Source organism: Elephas maximus, chromosome 19 (assembly GCF_024166365.1).
Source record: "Elephas maximus indicus isolate mEleMax1 chromosome 19, mEleMax1 primary haplotype, whole genome shotgun sequence".
Classification (NCBI taxonomy): Eukaryota; Metazoa; Chordata; class Mammalia; order Proboscidea; family Elephantidae; genus Elephas; species Elephas maximus.
In genome coordinates, this window is record NC_064837.1 from 31682011 (window position 1) to 31702968 (window position 20958).

At 38.7% G+C, this 20958-nt stretch overlaps 1 protein-coding gene across 4 annotated transcripts in view; it reads right to left on the minus strand.

The window, feature by feature from the left end:
- Positions 1-20958, minus strand: part of AATF (apoptosis antagonizing transcription factor) — a 115692-nt gene that overhangs the window by 47665 nt on the left and 47069 nt on the right. The gene's annotated exons all lie outside the window — the stretch shown is intronic.

Sequence of the window (20958 nt, forward strand, 5' to 3'; positions counted from 1 at the left end):
CTGTTTTCGAAAGCATCTGTACCCCTTTACATTCTCACCAGCCATGTATGAGGGTTCCAATTTCTCCACATCCTCATCAACACTTGTTATCATCTGCTTTTGTTATTACAGCCATCCTACTGGGTGTGAAGTAGTACCTTATTGTGTTGTTTTTTAATTTGCCACTTAAGCATTTTTAAGTGCACAATTCAGTGACATTAATTATACTCACCATGTTGTGCAACCATCACCACTACCTTTCTAAAAGAGTTTCAACACGCCAAACAAAATTCACCAACCCTTAAGTAATAACTACCCACTCCCCTCTCCTCCTAGCCTCTGGTAACCCTAATAAACTTGCATTTGTATGCATTTGCTTATTCTACATATTTCATGTAACTGAAATTAAAGCATATTTGTCCTTTTGTGTCTAACCTACCTCACGTATCAAAAGGTTTTCAAGGTTCATCCCTGTCACAGTATGTACAAAAACTTCTTCTTTGTGGCTGAATAATACTCCATCTTTATTATTTCCTTACTTCTGGTAGCTTTGGGCTTAGTTTGCTCTTCTTTTTCTAGCTTCTCAAGGTGTAAAGTTAGTTTATAGATTTCAGATCTTTCTTATTCTTTAATGTAGGCTTCTACAGTTATAAATTTCCCTATGAGCACTGCCTTCACTGCATCCCACAGTTTTTGTATGTTGTGCTTTCATTTCTAAGTATTTTCTAATTTCCCTTATGATTTCTTCTTTGACCTATTGGTTAACAGTGTTCTGTTAAATTTCCACATATTTGTAAATTTTCCAGTTTGTCTTCTATTACTGATTGCTAATTTCATTCCATTGTGGTCAGAGAAGACACTTTGTATGATTTCAATCTTTTTAAATTGATTGACACTTGTTTTGTGACTTAACATATAGCCTCTCCTGGAGAATAATCCATGGGCCCTGGAGAAGAATATATTCTGCTACTGTTGAATGAGTGCTTTCTAAATACCTATTAAGTCTGGTTGGTTTATAGTATAGTTCAAGTCCTCTATTTCCTTATTTATCTTCTCTCTAGATGTTCTAGCCATTATTGAAAGTAATGTATTGAAGTCTTCAACTATTACTATAGAACTGTCTATTTTTCCTTCAATTCCGTCAGTGTTTGGTTCAGATATTTTGAGGCTCTGTGGGTAGGCGCATATATAATTGCTGTATTTCCTTGATGAATAAGCTTTTTAATTATTATAAATTCCCTTTTTTGTCTCTTATAACTTTTTATTTAAAGTCTGTTTTGTGTGATATTAACATAGCCACCCCAGTTCTCTTTTGGTCATTGTGGTTTTGATTTGTATTCCCTTGATGGCTAATGATGCTAAGCATGGGCGTACTGGCCACTTGCATATCTTCTTTAGAGAAATGTCTATTCAGATTCTTTGCCCAGTTATTTATCTTTTTATTATTCAGACGTAAGACTTATATATTCTGGATACCAGTTCTGTATTCTCTCCCATTCTGTGGATTTGCCTGGTCACTTTTTTGATGCTATCGTTTACAGCACAAAAGTTTTTACTTTCAATGAAGTCTAATTTTTTTTCTTTTGTTGCTTGGGCTTTTAGTGGATCTAGGAAACTATTTCCTAGCCCAAGGTCATGAAAGTTACTCCTATGTTTTCTTCCAGAAGTTTTAGTTTTAGCTCTTATATTTAGGTCTATGATCCATTTTGAGTTAATTTTGTATATGATGTGTGGTAAGGATCCAACTTTATTCTTCTGCATGTGGGTACTGAACTGTACCGTTTGCTGAAAAAATCGTTTTTCTTCCCTTGAAGAATCTTGGTACCCTTGTTGAAAAGCCAAGAAATTTTTCAAGCATTTGGTTTTATGGCCACATACTCCCCGGCTTTAAAATTTGTGAGCCAGAGTTACTGATTCCCACCTCTCAGACTCTAACATGGTTCACAGTCACAGATGTTTGAGCTGGAAAAGACTTGGGGCAACCCTCTATCTAACTTACTTGGCCTTAGCTGAGTTAGGATTCCTCAAACTCCCTCCTGAATACATAGTGTGCTGAAACAAATGCAACCAACTCCTCTTACATGTGATCTAGACCCTCCCTCACAAAAGCAGACACACAGGCTTGGGTTTACTCCTCTTTCAGCTTCTCTTCTCTATCCTACAAGAATTCTCAGTAAAATGTATCTATGTACTCTCTGCCTCCTGCTTTACCAACTTTATCTATTCTCAGCTCCCTGGTCTTTCATATTATGCCCCAAAGGAGTCACTTGCTATTTTCATCTATTATATTTAAAGTATATAAAAGATAAACCCACATATTCTCCAATTTCAAATAGTTGGGCAGAAATTACCAGAAGTTTCTATAGTATAAAATGACCCATTTCCCACAGGTGACCATTTTTTCTCTGTCTCCCTTCCCACTTTGCCCTCTCACTTCTCAACCAACCTGACCACCTGTCAGCTTATCCTCCTCTTCCCAGCCATTAAATGCTAACATTCATCAAGACTCAGTTCCAAGCTTTCTTCTCTTTTCACTCAATATGCTTTCCCCAAGAGTTTCATTCTATTTCAAGGCTTCAATAACCTAAGAGTTTTCCTTGAAATTCCTTTTTCCTTACACTCAATACCTAATCCGTCACCAAGTCTTATCTATGTGATCTGCTAATTCATGATTCTGTCCATTTTTCCCTATCTTCACTACCTCTACCCTACCAAAAATAGAAAACCAACCCAATTCCCACTCATGGCGACCCCAAGTGCTACAGAGTAGAATTGCTCCATAGGGTTTCCTTGACAGTAATCTTTACAGAAGCAGATCTCCAGGCCTTTCTTCTGTGGTGCCACTGTGTGGGTTCAAACCACCAAACTTTAGGATAGAAGGTGCAAACCATTTGTACCACCCAGGGACCTTAGTACAGGCTGAGTATACCCCAGTACAAGTTATTATCATCTTCATTGATTCCATAAATACTTATTGAGCATTCTGGGAAAACAATGAAGAATAAAACAGACATAGTCTCACCTGAATTAGTATAAGGATTTCCTCACATTTATTCTTGTCACTCCGCCATGTAGAAAAGTGGCATTATAGCTAGAGTAGGATTTTCAAAATGTAAATATGTCAGAGGATAAAATTCCTATTGTGGTCTAAAGGTCCAATACAGTCTGGCCTTTATCTCCCTCTCCAGCCTAACCTTCCACCTCTGTGCTCCAGTTCCACCAGCCTTCAATTCAGCACCTGCAATACTCCATGCACACTCCTACCACAGAGCCCTTTTTTGCACATGCACTGCCTAGAACATGCTTCCTTAACATGAATCCCAGTTTTGGTGCTTACTAGCTATGCAATTTGGGACAAGTTACTTAACCTATCTGTGACTCAGTTTCCTCATCTATAAAGTAGTAATAATTGTGCCTCACAGAGTTGCTTTCAGGCATTAAAGAGATAATAAAAGCAACCAAAAAAAAAAAAACAGACAAACCTACTGCCGTCGAGTCAATTCTGACTCATAGCGACCCTACAGGAGAGAGTAGAATTGCCCCATTCGGTTTCCAAAGAGCAGCTAGTGGATGCGAACTGCCGACCTTTTGGTTAGCAGCTGAGCTCTTAACCACGGAGCCACCAGATCTTCAGTAAAAGCAATGCATTTAGCAAATGTAGGCGCTCAATAAATAAAAATATTACCATCAGATATTAATACTCATATATAATTCCAAAACCCTATTTGGGGCAAAAAAATTCAACTCCTTTGTGTAATAAAGAATTTGGAGGCCCTGAATAACTAAACCAATGTTGAAAGAGAAGACAAAGTAGGAGAACTCACACTTCCTGATTTTAAAATATATTATACAGCAACAATAATCAAAACAGCCTGGCAGTGGTATAATAACAGACCAAGGGAATAAAACTGGAAGTCCAGAAATAAATGCCCACATCTATGATCAACTGATTTTTGACAAGGGTGCTAAGTCCATTTCGTGTGAGAAAGAAGTGTCTCTTCAATAAACGGTGTTGAGAAAAGTGGATTTTCACATGCAGAAAAATCAAACAGGATCCATGCCTCACACCACACACAAAAACAAATTCAAAATGGACTAAGAACCTAAACGTGCAAATTAAAACCATAAAATCCTTAGAAGAAAATGCAGGAACAATGCTGTTGGGTTTAGCTTTTAACAAGGGATTATCTAATAAACAACAAACACATAAACAGCAAAAGACAAAATAAATAAATGGGACCTCATAAAATTAAAAACTTTTGTTCATCAAAAGGCTACCAAAAAAGTAAAAAGATAAGCTACTGACTGGGAGCATATCCTCAGAAACCATATATCCAACAGGAATCTAATAGCCATAACATATATAAAACTTTGACAACTTAACCCCAGAAAGGCAACCCAATCATAGAACGGGCAAAGGACTTAAATAGATATTTTACCAAAGAGGACATTCAAATGGCCACCAAACACATGAAAAGATGCTCAGCATCATTAGCCATCAGAGAGATGCAAAACTACAATGAGATACCATTTCGCTCCCACTACAATGGCTCAGATAAAAAACAGAAAATAACAAATGCTGGTGAGGATGTGGGATGCTGGTGGGAATGCAAAATGGTTCAGCTGTTGTGGAAAACAGTATGGTGGATTCTCAAAAAACTAAAAATAGAACTACCATTAAAAAACTAAACCAAACCTGTTGCCGTTGAGTCAATCCTGGCCCATAGCAACCCTATAGGACAGAACAGAATTGCCCTATAGGGTTTCCAAGGAGTGGCTGGTGGATTTGAACTGCCAACCTTTTGATAAGCAGTCGAGCTCTTAACCACTGTGCCACCAGGGTTCAAAAACTACCACATGACCCAGCAATTCCACTTCTAGGTATATACACAAAAGCCTTAAAAACAGAAACTCAAACAGAGACCTGTACACCAGTGTTCATTACAGCATTATTCACAATAGCTAAAAGGTGGAAACAACCCAAATGCCCATCAACAGATGAATGGGTAAACAAAATGTGATACATACATACGGTGGAATACTACTCAGCCAGTAGAAGAAATGAAGTCTTGATACATGCTACAATATGGACGGCATCTGAAGATATTATGCTGAGTAAAATAAGTCAGCCATAAAAGGACAAATATTATATGACCTCACTTATACAAGAAGATAAGGCAAATGTACAAAGACCAAAGTTTATTACTGATTACCAGGGGGCAGGAGGGAAAGGGTGGATAACCAAAACCAAAACCAAAACCAAACCCAGTGCCGTTGAGTCAGTTCCGACTCACAGCGACCCTATAGGACAGAGTAGAACTGCCTCATAGAGTTTCCAAGGAGCTCCTGGCGGATTCGAACTGCCGATCCTTTGGTTAGCAGCCATAACACTGAACCACTATGCCACCAGGGTTTCCAGGTGGATAACAGCAATGGAAAAATCGCATTAATTAAGGCTACGGTTGCACAGCCGATTATTCTAATTGTTGTCAATAAGTTGCACACCTGTAAAAAGTTGAACTGGCAGAAGCTGTGTGACAGATATATTTATAACAATGACAAAAGGAAAAAAAAAGAGTAGATGCTGAGGCTGCTCATGTACAACCAAAAACCTCATGGGTTTGGTTCCTTGGTTTGAAGGCTTAGGGTCATGGTTTCATGGGACATCCTAGTTAACTGGCCTAATAATGTGTTTACTGGTTCTGTTCTACATCCTAGTTCCCTGTGTAGTGCCTGGGATCTTACCATCCAAGGCATGAAAATTGGTCTCTACTTGCCTGGAGCAACAGAAGAAGGAGGAGAGTCAGGAATAGGAGGAGGATGTGGAATGTGTGGCTAACTGCCTCCACAAACAACTGCTTCCTTTACCATGAGATCAGAAGAACCGAATGGTGCCTGGCTACCATTACTGAACATTTTGATCTAAGATTCTATAGAAGAATCCTAATCAAAAAGGGGAAAATGCAGAACAGAATTTCAAACTCTTATGAACTAAGACTTTCTGGAGCCAAGGGGGCTAGATGAACCCTTGAAACTACTGCCCTGACATAATCTTTAAACCTTAAGCCAAAATATTTCCTGAAGTCTTCTTAAAACCAAACAATTGTTTAACTTAACTAGTAAAAAATGTTTGCCTTGAGCATTATGCTCGTTTAAGAACTATCTATATGGGATCAGGTGACAACCCCAAGGTTAGACAGGAATCTTTTACCCTATTTGACCAACTAACTGCGGTTCCCTTTCCACGACCTGCAACTTCCCCACTATTCTCTGATCACACAATTCCTTCCACTTAGAATGCCTCCCCTCTCACCTCAGTATATCTAAGATCCTATCTATCCTTCTTTGAAGGCCCAGATCAAATGCAATCTCCTCCTCCCTGAAGCCTTCGCCAATTCCACCTGTTATTCCTTTCCCCTTCTTCTAAATTCTTTAGTATATCACAATCAAGCACTGTAGTTGTTTATATTTGTTACCTCCTCTGCTTGGCTGTAAGCTTCTTGAGGATAGTGCCTCAAATTCTCACCCCCCACAGAACTCGGCACACTGCCTTGCACACAGTGATTATTCAATAATATTTCTAAAATGAAAGAGTACCAAGCAGTCTTCCAGGTCTTGTGACCAAGGATGAAAAGCATCCAGCTTTTGCAAGGGCAAGTACAATATTTACAGGAAGAATAATACAGGGAAGAATGGAGGAAAATCAGAACGTGTGAATAAAATCCAAGAACATCTTAGAACTGAAGTTAAAAATAATCCACCTATGGTATAGGATACGCGAATGTATAGCTAGAGGCTACCACTGAAAAAGTCAGCCTAACTCTGCCTCACTGCTTTTGGTCTTTAAGGATTTGATTAGTTTTTCCACTTTCTGATTCAGCCTTGCATCATGCCTCCACTCCAGAGCTACAGCTAAAGCCTGTGATTTGGAAGGAATGATAAATCCATTCACTGAATAAAGTAACACTGTTTTCTCAGCACAAGTCCTAAACCATTTCAAAGGGCATAATATTTCACTAGGATTGGCTATTTGGGTTAAAATTTATTAGTCAAAACAGAAAACTTTCTCATCAGACCTCATACATTCCAACAGGCATGATATATACTGTCTCCCAATGTCTAATTATTAACTAGAAGTGTAAGTAAATCACTATCAGAATTAAGTTCTGATGTGTGAAGACAGAATAAGAATTAAGCAATGCAAATGCTAAAGAACTTCTATTTGTCAGTTTGCTTTCCTTTCTTTTTTCCTGTAAATAAAAAGATTTTACATGGACTAAGTGGCTGGTTACGCTACTCTTTCTAAATTATACCAATAACCAATACCTCCATAACAATGTATGGAGGGCACTATTTAGATTTTCCAAGAGTCCCTATTTCAAATATTCTGCACCTACGTCACCAGATATACATCCTGATGTATATCTTTTTTTTAAATCTACTGATAATACAGGTGGGGAGAGGGGTTATATATCCTCGGGACACCAGCTCAATCCCTATTCCTGGGCATTCTTTGGCAATGTTTCTTTTAATGGCACCATATAATACATCATTTGTGTTGAAAGAGTGAAGAGGAATTCATTCAGAACTGTTTGTTATGTTGCCGTTAGGTGCAATAGAGTCGGTTCCAATTCATAGTGACCCTATGTACTACAGAACAAAACACTGTAGGTCCTGCATCATCCTCACAATTATTACCCTTGAGCCCATTGTTGCAGCCACTGTGTCAATCCATCTCTTTGAGGGTCTTCTCGTTTTCATTGACCCTCTACTTTACCAAGCATGATGTCCCTCTTCAGGGACCTGTCCCTCCTGATAACATGTCCAACGTATGTGAGACGAAGTCTTGCCATCCTTGCTTCTGGCAAGAATGAGCATTCTGGTTGTACTTCTTCCAAGACACATTTGTTCATTCTTCTGGTAGTCCAAGATATAATTCAATGTTCTTCGCCAATACCATAATTCGAAGGCATCAATTCTTCTTTGATCTTCCTTAATCATTTTCCAGCCTTCGCATGCATATGAGTTGATTGAAAATAACATGGCTTAGGTCGGGCACACCTTAGTCCTCAAAGTGACATCTTTTCAACATTTGAAAGAGGTCTTTTGCAGCATATTTGCCCAATGCAATGTGTCCTTTGATTTCCTGACTGTTGCTTCCATGGGTGTTGCTTCTGGATCCAAGTAAAATGAAATCCTTGACAACTTCAATCTTTTCTCTGTTTATCATGATGTTGCTCATTGGTCCAGTTGTGAGGATTTTTTTCTTTATGTTGAGGTGTAATCCATACTGAAGACTGTGGTCTTCGATCTTCATCAGTAAGTGCTCTTCACTTTGAGCAAGCAAGGTTGTGTCATCTGCATATCACAGGTTAATGAGTCTTCCTCCAATCCTCATGCAGCGTTCTTCTTCATATAGCCCAGCTTCTCAGATTATTTGCTCAGCATACAGGTTGAGTAAGAATGGTGAAAGGATACAACCCTGACCCACACCTTTCTTGACTTTAAACCACACAGTATTCCCTTGTTCTGTTTGAACAAATGACTGTCTGTTGGTTTAAGTACAGGTTCTGCATGAGCACGATTAAGTGTTCTGGAATTCCTATTCTTTGCAATGTTATCCCTAATTTGTTATGATCCACACAGCCGAATGCCTTGCACAGCCAATAAAACATAGGTAAACATCCTTCTGGTATTCTCTGCTTTCAGCCAGGATCCATCTGACATCAGCAATGATATCCCTGGTTCCATGTCCTCTTCTGAATCTGGCTTGAATTTCTGGTAGTTCCTTGTCATGTACTGCTGCAGCTGCTTTTGAATGATCTTCAGCAAAATTTTACTTGTGTGTGTGATATTAATGATATTATCAGATAATTTCTGCATTCTGTTGGATCACTTTCTTTGGAATGGGCACAAATATGGATCTTTTCCAGTAGGTTGCCCAGGTAGCTGTCTTCTAAATTTCCTGACATAGACAAGTGAGCACCTCCAGCACTGTATCTGTTTGTTGAAACATTTCAGTTGGTATCCTGTCAATTCCCAGAGCCTTGTTTTTGACCAATGCCTTCAGTGCAGCTTGAACCTTTTCCTTCAGTAGCATTGATTCCTGATCATATGCTACCTCCTGAAATGACTGAATGTTGACAATTCTTTTTGGTACAGTGACTCTATGTATTCCTTCTACCTTCTTTTGATGCTTCCTGCATTGTTTAATATTTTTCCTGTAGAATTCTTCAATATTGCAACTTGAGGCTTGAATTTTCTCTTCAGTTTGAGAAATATCAGCCGTGTTCTTCCCTTTTGATTTTCTACCTCCAGGCCTTTGCACATTTCATTACAATACTTTGTCTTCTCAAGCTGCTCTTTGAAATCTTCTGTTCAGCTCTTTTACTTCATCATTTCTTAATTTGTTTTAGCTACTCAACATTCAAGAGCAACTTTCGGAGTCTCTTCTGACATCCATTTTGATCTTTTCTTTCTTTCCTGTCTTTTTAATGACTTCTTGCTTTCTTCATGTATGATGTCCTTTTAGAACACATCTGGTCTTCGATCATTAGCATTTAATGCATTGAATCTATTCTTGAGACGGTCTCTAAATTCAGGTGGGATATACTCAAGGTCGTACTTTGGCTCTCCTGGACTTGTTCTAATTTTCTTCAACTTCAACTTGAACTTGCATATGAGCAACTAATGGTCTGTTCTGAAGTCGGCCCCTGACCTTACTCTGACTGATGATATAGAGCTTCTCCATCATCTCTTTCCACTGATGCAGTCGATTTGATTCCTATGTATTCCATCTGGCGAGGTCCACGCATACAGTCACTGCTTATGTCGTTGAAAAAAGGCATTTGCAATGGAGAAGTCACTGGTCTTGCAAAATTCTATCATGCAATTTCTGGCATTATTTCTATCACCCAGGCCATATTTTCCAACACCAATTCTTTTTTGTTTCCAACTTCACATTCCAATCACCAATAATCATTAATACTTCTCAACTGCATTGCTGGTTTACTTCAGACTGCAGAAGTTGTTAAAAATTTTCAGTTTCTTCATTTTTGGCCTTCATGGTTGGTGTAAATTTGAATAATTGTCATATTAACTGGTCTTCCTTATATGCGTATGGATATTTCCCTATCCCTGACAGCACTGTCTTCAGGATAGATCTTGATATGTTCTTTTTGACGATGAATACAATGCCACTCCTCTTCCATTTGTCATTCCTGGCATAGTAGACCATACGATTATCTGATTCAAAATGGCCAATACCAATCCATTTCAGCTCACTAATGCCTAGGTTACATATCTTTATGCATTCCATCTCATTTCTGACAACTTCCAGTTTTCTTAGATTCATATTTCATACATTCTACATTCTGATTATTAATTCACATTTGCAGCTGTTTCTTCTCATTGTGAGTCATGCTGCATCAGCAAATAAAGTCCCAAAGGCTTGACTCCATCCATGTCATTAAGGTCTACTCTACTTTGAGGAGGTAGCTCTTCCCCAGTTGTATTTTGAGTACCTTCCAACCTGAGGGGCTCATCTTCAAGCACTATATCAGATAATGTTCCGCTGCTATTCATAAAGTTTTCACGAGCCATTTTTTCTGAAGTAGACTGCCCGGTCCTTCTTCCTAATCTGTCTTAGTCTAGATGCTTCACTGAAACCTGTCCACCAAGGGTGACCCTGCTGGTGTTTGAAGTACTGGTAGCAAAGCTTCCAGTATCACAGCAACATGCAAGCTACCACAGTGCAACAGACTGACAGACAAGTGGTGGCATTCAGAAACAGAGAAGATTTTATTAATACTACTTACTAGCTTGCATTTGAAATTATGTCCTTTAAGGATCAGAAGTCCAGCCGAAACAAACCTCTCCCTATCTTTCCAGCATTATCATCTAGCATCCAGATGCTAATAGTTCTTCCCCACCAGGATAGATAAATAATCCACTGATCCTGTCACCTTTCCAGCATCCCTTATCCTCTCCTCATGTGTTCACTGCCACCCTTACACAGGTGCAGTTGATTCCATAGTCCATCAGAATAATCACCCCTGCTACATATCCTCAACTCTCTTGTGCACTGTCCTTTTGTTATACAGGTCCACAATCCCTTGGGGATTAATGTGTTTTGGAATTTAGACGTTTTAGGATTTTAAAAAGTCAATACAGTGCATATATCATAAATGCTCTAAAATCAAATGCAATAATATCTGCACATAAATATTCCCACTTCATTGCTGTTAGATGCTGTTGAGTTAGCTCCAACTCAAGGTGACCTTATGTACAGTGTAAATAAAGCCTATAAATAGCTTTACGACCATTCAATTCAGGTATTGCCACAATAGTCTGCCCAACTTACCAAAACAAACATACAAAACACTACGTTTTCAGAACTTTTTTTATTTCAGAATTGCAGGTAAGGGATTATGTACCTGTACTTCATTCACAAAATCCAAAATCATGCTAAATTTCAGTACCTGCACCCATGTGGCTAAATACAGCTAGAGAAACAGACGAGGCCACGTTAACCCGTCTTACTCACTTTAAATTCATTACCTCTAACCTTATTTGAGTCTTCTGTGCTATCTGACAATTCTATGACATTTTCCTACCCCATTCATTCTTCTACTCTCTCAGGTAGCTTTCCATACCTTCACCTATTTTCTCAAACCTCCCGTTCATACCACATCTCTTCCCTCCTCTCAGTCTCTTAATTCATATAATAAGCAAACAAACATGCAGATGAGAACCTCCACATGCTCCCAAAACCATATTTACTTGCAACTATACCTATTTTTTTTTATACCTATTATACCTCTATGGAACCCTGACGGTGCAGCGGTTAAGAGCTACGGCTGGCAACCAAAAGGTAAGCAGTTTGAATCCACCAGCCACTCCTTGGAAATCCTACTCTGTCCTATAGGGTCGCTATGTGCTCAAAGTTCGAACTGACTAGACGGCAATGAGTTTTATACCTATGTACTCTGCCTTTCCTCCAATATCTGTGGTCTACCACTCCTGTAAAGTAGTTTCTTCTTTGAGCCTTTGGTTTTCTTCTTTCTCTTTTGTTCCAGATGGGTAGAGACCAACAGCTGTATCTTTCTGTTTACCTTTTTTAGGATATCATCTACAGCACAAAAGTTTTTTAATTTCAATGAAGTAAAATTGTTTTCTTTTGTTGTTTGTGCTTTTGGTATCAAATCTAAGAAACAATTTCCTAGCCCAAGGTCATGAAGATTTACTCCTATGTCTTCTTCTAAAAGTTTTAATAGTTTTAGGTGTTACATTTAGGTCTATGATCCATTTTGAGTTAATTTTGTATATGAAGTCAGGTAAGGATTCAACTTTATTCTTTTGCCACAAAATAATTTAATTTAGTAATATCCAGGTATTCAACTATGTGGATCATAACAAATTATGGATAACACTGCAAAGAATGGGAATTCTAGAACACTTAATTGTGCTCATGCAAAACCTGTACACAGACCAAGAGGCAGTTGTTCAAACAAAACAATGGGATACTGCATGTTTTAAAATCAGGAAAGGTGTGTGTCAGGTTGGTATCATTTCACCATACTTACTCAATCTGTATGCTGAGCAAAAAACCCCAGAAGCTGGATAGGAAGAACGCTGCATCAGGATTGGGGGAAGACTCATTAACCTGCAATATGCAGACGACACAACCTTGTTTGCTGAAAGTAAGAGGACTTTAAGTACTTACTGATGAAGATCAAAGACCACAGCGTTCAGTATGGATTATACCTCAACAGAAGGAAAACAAAAATCCTCACAACTGGACTAATAAGCAAAAAAAGATTGAAGTTGTCAAGGATTTCATTTTACTTGGCTCCACCATCAACGCCCACAGAAGCGGAAATCAAACGACACGGTGCATTGGGCAAATATGCTGCAAAAGACCTCTTTCAAGTGTTGAAAAGAAAAGATGTCACTTTGAGGACTAAGGAACACCTGACCTCAGCCATGATATTTTTAATTGCCTCACGTGCACGCGAAAGCTGAACAATGAATAAGGAAGACCAAAGAAGAATTGATGCCTTTGAATTACGGTATCAGTGAAGAATGTTCAATATACCATGGACTGCCAGAGGAATGAAGAAGTCTGTCTTGGAAGAAGTACAGGCAGAGTGCTCCTTGGAAGTGAAGATGGTGAGACTTTGTCTCAGGTACTTTGCACATGTAATCAGGAGAGGTCAGTCCCTGGAGAAGGACACCATGCAGGTAAGGTAGAGGGTCAGCAAAAAAAAAAAAAAAAGAAGACCCTCGAAGAGATGAATTGAGACAATAGCTGCAACAATGGGCTTAAACATATCAGTGATTATGAGGCTGGCACAGTACCAGGCAGTGTCTCATTCTGTTGCACATGGCGTGGCTATGAGTCGGAACCGAGTCAACGGTACCTAACAACAACAACAATATCCAGTTGCGCCATTTGCTAAGAAGACTGTTCCTTCTCCCTTTCACTTATCTTGGCACCCTCGTCAAAAATCAATTGACCATAAATATAAGGGTTTATTTCTGAACTCAATTCTATTACATTGGTCGATATACCTAGCCTTATGCCAGTACCACAATGTCATGATTATTCCACCCAGGGACTCCAAATACATAGTAAAACCAAAAAACCAAACCCATTGCTTTCGAGTCAATTCCAACTCATAGCAACCCTATAGGACAGAGTAGAACTGCCCCATAGTTTCCAAGGAGTGCCTGGTGGATTCAACCTGCCAGCCTTTTGGTTAGCAGCCATAGCACTTAACCACTGCACCACCAGCGTTTCCAAATACATAGTAGGCACTCAATAAATATTTGTGGAATGAGTAAATGGAAGGAAGAAAGAAATCTAAAGGCTTTACTTTAATTTTTTTATACAGAAATTTTCAAACATACACAACAGTAGAGAACAGTAAAATGAACCCTCAGGTACACACCACCCACCTAAAGGCTCTGCTAACCTGAAATATGTTTCAGTGGATACCAGCATCTCAGTTTGGCTTTCAACAATAACTATATTCTTAGAAACCTGGGAATTTATATCACCCAGTGTTTGTATCAAACAGCATCTCTTAGAGCCTCCTAACGTTATAGAGAAATGACTTTAGGAATTACATCAAGTGTATGCTGAGAGGTAAATCAGTATGCAGTGAATGCGTGAGACGTATTTGTGAAAGGACAACACGGAAGAACTACATGTGTATTTCTATATCAAGGACCTGATTGTTCCCTTTCACCGTTTATTTTCTCCACGTAAATTCTAACAAAATCACTTTTAAAGAGGAGCTGTGTGACTACAGACACTTTTAAAGAGGAGCTATGTGACTAAACAAAATTAGAGAGAACCACACTCTTGTTAGATGAGATAAATTCCTGGGGCAGAGATTTCCTCTGATTAACCTTTATAAACACAGCATCTGACATAATAAATGTACATTAAATGACGTTCCTAATTGTGTAAAAGTGATACATGTCAGTTGTCAGAGTACAAACAGATGCACTAGATCGCCAATTTCCTAAACAGACATAAATCTGAAAAGGAAATTTTCAAAAGGATTTTTAAACTTGTCCCATCAAAGGCAGCATAACTAGCTGGAAAGAAAATCAAATTAGAAGCAAGAACACTTGGATTTCAGTGTCTTAACTCACTAAGTGGGGTGACCTTACAGTAGTCATTTGCTTCCTCTAGGCTCTAGCTTCCTCACTGGTAAAAAGCTTGAACTCAGTGGTCTCCAAAGGTGCTATGTAACTTTTAAATGATTATATTCTCTTTTAGATCCACAACATACATACCTTTCGAAGATGCTTATTACCTTCCATTTTCTTTGCTAAATCAATTTCCCTGTAAGTTACTTTAAAGGAGCAATACATTGAGTAGGATTTAATACCAATATATCATGCCTAATTTAGTGAACAGGTAGTATTCCCCGTTTCTTTAGGAATGCCAAGTTCTTTACTTGGGGCTACTAAAGTACTGCTGGAATTGTGTGTTAAATTCACACTCAGCCACCTGACTCTGTGCTTATTGGTAGAGAAAAGGCAATTTTGGCCACATATTTACCTAGTAAACTCCCAGGGTATCACTTGTGTTTGAAAAAGTTTCTTAAGTAGCTCTAAACCAACTCTTATCTCTTTCCTAGCTGGCCCTGTAAAATGTACTCTTTTAGACTTTGTTCTAAGATTTTACCTGTGTTTAAAAGAACTAGTAGTACTAATGTCATGTTCTGATGTTTTTTAAAAGAAACTAAAAGAAATGAGCACCAGTCACGTGTACATTCCCTTGGTGCTACCATCTGATAAAATTTCAGGATCTTGCATTTCAAATGTGGCTTTGGGCTCCCATCCTATGCAGCCGCTACAATAGTAAGCCCAAGCTAGCAATCACTGCCAATATTGATGCCACATTTGGGTCTGAACATTGCCAGATAAACAATGGCAGCATTATCACTGGAAACTGTCTTAAAGAGGCAGCAGAAAAAATTACCACACATCTCAAATAAAATTATTATAGATGGTCACAAAATTATCTTGTAATTATTAAACTGGAGCTTGGAAATTGGCTTTTGGTTTGAGTTTTTTTTTTAACATCTAAATCTAAGTGATTACTTCTCTGCTATATCTTCAATCATAATTCCATTTTTTTTAGTTCATATATACTTTATGGAAACCCTGGTGGCGAAGTGGTTAAGTGCTATGGCTGCTAACCAACAGGTCGGCAGTTCGAATCCCCCAGGCACTCCTTGGAAACTCTATGGGGCAGTTCTACTCCGTCCTATAGGGTTGCTATGAATCAGAATCGACTCGATGGCACTGGGTTTTTTATATACTTTATGCATATATCTATTCTAAAATCTATTTGTAAGTTGTATCACACTTTTAAGAAATGCTATCCAGATCCCAAATGAAAACAACATTTTAAAGTAACTGAAAATAAAATACTGCTCTGAACAGAAGGCATCTGTTTTCTAACAACTCATTAAAAGAAGCAGGTTCAAATAAAACTTTAAAACATGTTATTAATCATCAGCTGAACCACTGGAAAAATACGAGCCAATAGTAAGAATACTATATTGTCATTAACCGTAGGGATGGCTTGAGAAGCTCTTATTCATGCTAAGATCTAAATGCATACAATTAAAGCCACCAGATCAGCTGTCCATATTAATCACTTACCAATTTAATTAAAGTAAACCATCTTGTCAGAAAGCTTGCCTCTTCTCTATTTCTCAACATTATCAACTTTTAATAGTTCACCAAATTTAGTAATTACTTGTTTATGGCATTATCAAATGTCTTGGATACAAAAGTCCAGCATGTGACAAGGTTAGTTATAGACCTGTCCTGATGGCAAATGAGAGGAGAAATTTAACCCATCAACGCAGTCACCAGAAGAGCAAAACCTATTATGTCTTTTCTCTGGATGCTCCTGGTTAGATTCAAAGTGACAGGACAAACCAGATCAAAACTAAACACAGCTAGAAGCAACATACAAAATCCTAATGAACTCTTGGAAATCCAGGTATGGATCAGTCAATATCTAAGCTCAATTAGTCCTTCCAGAACAAAACATCTCATGAGATGACAAGAAACTAGTTTGAGGTCTGAGATATGCTCCTGAAATGAATAAAACTAGTCACTTCATACAGTTTATTGTCAAGTGCAGGCCTAGCACAGTGTGGGGGTCTCGAGAGGATTAAATAAAGATGTATGATGTCAGGTACCTATCTACCTAGTCTACGAGCTGGCACGTAACTCGTGTTCCGCATGTGTTAGCCCTTCCCCAATTCTTTAAAAACTCAGGCTTATCAGTCAAATCAAAGATCCTCTGACGGTTTAAAAAAACAAACAAAACAAGACAAAAACCTTCAATGGTGATATAGACAACACATCTAAAAGAACTTAATGTTAAAAGGTAGCAAATAGGGAGCATGAAAATGGAAAAAGAGATGCTGAAAATATTTCTGAATGGCTCATCGTTTGTGGTCATTTACAATTTTCCCATTTTCTGCGATTGTCTTCAGGGATGAGCTTTGGCAAGAAATAGGCCAAATGCAAACTAATTCCGTTTAGGAATAAAACTCAGCAATGCTTCCAGCAGGTGAACACTCCCTTTCATAAAGCCCTCACCACTGGGTATACTTCAAACTTTCAGCAATTCCAGTTTCCAAACAAACCAGTAACGAAACTACAAAGCTAATTTTTTCATTAGAATTGTTAAATAACAGGAGTCAACAAATCATTTGCCTAAGGAAAAAAAAAAAAAAAACTACTTTCTAACATGCATAATATCTCTTCCAGTTCTAAGAAAATGAAGCTTATTTATTTACAAACTAAAAATTGTAATACTACAGCGAAGTCTTTTTATGGCTCATGAATGTAATACTTAAGAAATAAAGGTACGATGGAAAGAACAAAGCTTGGTCTAAGAAGTCTTAAGGTCAAGTATTAGTGTCGCCATTTACTATATGACTTTCAGGAAGTTCCTTCTTAGGAACTCAGTTTCTTGTAAGGTTCTTTTCAGCTCTAAAAATGACATGATTATTTACAATAACTTAAACACTTCAGTGCCCCTCCTGCATATACACAAACACACATATACATACACATTTACATACATATATACATGCATCTTTATTAAGAAAGAGAGTGAAAGTGAGTGAGTGTGTGTGTGCATACATATGTGTGTGCACGTGCGCTGCATGTATGTTGGGTGTTTCGACCCCGGCGCACCGTTCTCAGTAGTGAGGGCACTTACAAAGCCTCAAGATACATGAATTAACCAAGTAAGGCTTTAAAGCCTTACAATGAAACATTCAGTGTGGCTATAACCTCTTCCTTACAAATACCAGGTCCGAAGGGTCTGGCTTCAAGTACAGCTTTTTTTAAAAAAAGCAAGATGTATCATATTCATCACCCAGCTCTTCCATATGACCACATTAAAAAACACACACACAAATGAAAACTCACAAGCCCATTGTAATATACTATACCATTTCTGAACACAACACTTAGCTCAGGCTTACTACCCTGACAAATAAAGGAAAGCACTTTATGAAGCCAGTTTAATTGGGAGGTGACAGAAAACATACAGCCATTCTCTTTAGCCTTATCACTGAATTGGCTTCAGCTCCAATCTCTGGCAAATCCCACTCAACAGAAGAAATTAACCAGGTCAGCAGAACAGGTACTTCGTTGTGTCTGTCAAGGGCCTGGCACCACCACAATTACTTGCACACAATGAAGCAATAATCTTTACAGATCATCTCTCCCAAGAAGCATATTGGGGAGGAGGAGGAAAACTGAAGAGAGGCGGGGGAAAGTGGGAAGAAGAAGAGGAATAGGAGGCAAAGAGAAAAGGCAAGAAAAGAAAATGAATGTGCAGCTGCCTTGCAGCTCAGCAGATGTCGGGCTGTGATGTACGAGGCTAGGATAAGCTGTCGTACCCTGCTGCCAAAGAGTGGTAAGTGATTAAAGCCTGCACAGTTCTAAGCACCATATTTAGAACCTGCGGGGGTTCAAGACTTGCATCCATTCCTTGCTGTGCTGCCAGATGTTGGCAACTGGTCCAGTTCCTACTGACTGTGCGTGGATGGCAGCAGTTGGTACAGCAGCAAAGCAATCTGGAATGCTTCCAGAGATGCTGTACATTAACAAGTGTCACCCATCATTCACCTTCACAAAAGGCTGAAACAACTCCAATTTGCTGCCACTTCCCTCTTGGGAAACAGCCAAGATAAAGTTGTGCCTGGCAGCCCCATTTGTTTCACTCAGGTGTTTCGGCTGCCTTGCTGACCTCTATTAGTTTAAGTTTTAATTTAGATTAACCCCAGCACCCCAATTAACCAGCAAGGGGAAAAGCTAAGATGTGACTAGTCATAACTCTGAAATCAGAATTTATCGAAGTTAAAATTATTAATTGGGATGAAGGGCCAATCAAGTAATGCTATTTCTTTTAAACAGACCTTCAGGCAAAGGAAAAAAAAATCTTTGAGACTAAGGATTGCCAGTGGAAGCAACTTCTCCTTAGTAATTCCAGTTTATTTTATTAAGCCTATTTAATTTATGATGCACTTTCCATTGAGGAATGTACACTTCAATTAATGGGGACTAGAACATTTTTGATTGTCTCCCATGATCTCATACAATTATACAGCATTAATATCCCATACCAGGTACTTCCTTAGACACTCCAGAACAACATAGAGTTCCCTACTCATCTGACAAATGAATATAATAAGAGCAGAAAAGGAAAAAAGAATCAGGACCTCTGACTGGGAACACCTGAGGCCACACCAATCCTCCTTCCTATACCCTCTCATCATTACTCTTAAGACTCACTATGGCAATCATTTTACTGAGTATTACAGAGTAATAGAAAATTCCTTTCCTTTTTTTAGGGCAAAACCAGAGGTATCCCCAATATAGAATCACTAACTCTACTGGCTTTATAATTTAATTTTCCTAGGAAGTTCCTTTCTTTCATACTCCATACATACAGTAGAGCTGTCATGGCTAACCTTTAACAAATAGTTGCAAATTCTTTGGCAAAAGTTCTTAACGCACTAAAAATTCAGCAGAGAAAAAAATTATCTTGATAAACACTGGCAACAAAAACTGGTACGTCACTGTTGAACAGCATCCTCGACGCTCCACCAAGATAGAAAAGGTACAGCCTAAAGCCCATTTCATTAAGAAGTTTAACTTATCAAGAGACTCAGGATCACAGGACATTATTTTAGTGCTTTAGAATAGCCCAGATGGTTAGTCTACCTCAGCAGTCATCGGCATCATTACGAACAGCATATGCCAGCAGATAATACGAAAATGTTAGGGAAAAAATCAGGGTGACAGTTGTGAAGCGATACTGGGAACTTGATTATATTTCAATTTCTACCAATTCTGTCTTCAAAGCATTACACTATCATTACAGTCAACAGTAGTAGATACCCTCAATACATTCTTAAAGGATTTGAGCAGGCATTAAAAAGACATTAGACCCACTTTGAAATGTGGTGTCTGGGGTCTTAAATGCTAACAAGCGGCCATCTAAGATGCATCAATTGGTCTCAACCCACCTGGATCAAAGAAGAATGAAGAACACCAAGGTCACACGACAACTATGAGCCCAGGAGACAGAAAGGGCCACATGAACCAGAGACTTACATCATCCTGAGACCAGAAGAACTAGATGGTGCCCAGCCACAACTGATGACTGCCCTGACAGGGAACACAACAGAGAACCCCTGAGGGAGCAGGAGATCAGTGGGATGCAGACCCCAAATTCTCATAAAAAGACCAGACTTAATGGTCTGACTGAGACTAGAGGAATCCCAGGGGTCATGGTCCCCAAACCTTCTGTTGGCCCAGGACAGGAACCATTCCCAAAGACAACTCATCAGACATGGAAGGGTCTGGACAATGGGTTGGAGAGAGATGCTGATGAAGAGTGAGCTACTTGTATTAGGTGGACACTTGAGACTGTGTTGGCATCTCCTGTCTGGAGGGGAGATAGGAGGGTAGAGAGGGTTAGAAACCGGCAAAATCGTCACGAAAGAAGAGACTGGAAGGAGGGAGTGGGCTGACTCATTACGGGGAGAGTAAGTGGGAGTATGGAGTAAGGTGTATATAAGCTTATATGTGACAGACTGACTTGGTTTGTAAACTTTCACTTAAAGCACAATAAAAATTATTAAAAAAAAAAAAAAAGACATTAGAGCCAAGAGACTTAACAGGTGACAGAACCAGAAGTGTAATTCAAGAACTCTGGGATCCCAGTCCTTTACCTACATATCTCATTCTAATAGTAACGAGATAAGAAACCAAATAACCAACAAAAAGTCTCCCTTTAACAGCAAAGAAAGAATACACCTGACTCAAAAAGACTAGTTTTATGGATAATTTACACTCAGCAACAACTAATGAAGGAGTTATAGCTGCTTTCATTTCAAAAGGAAAAAATATAAA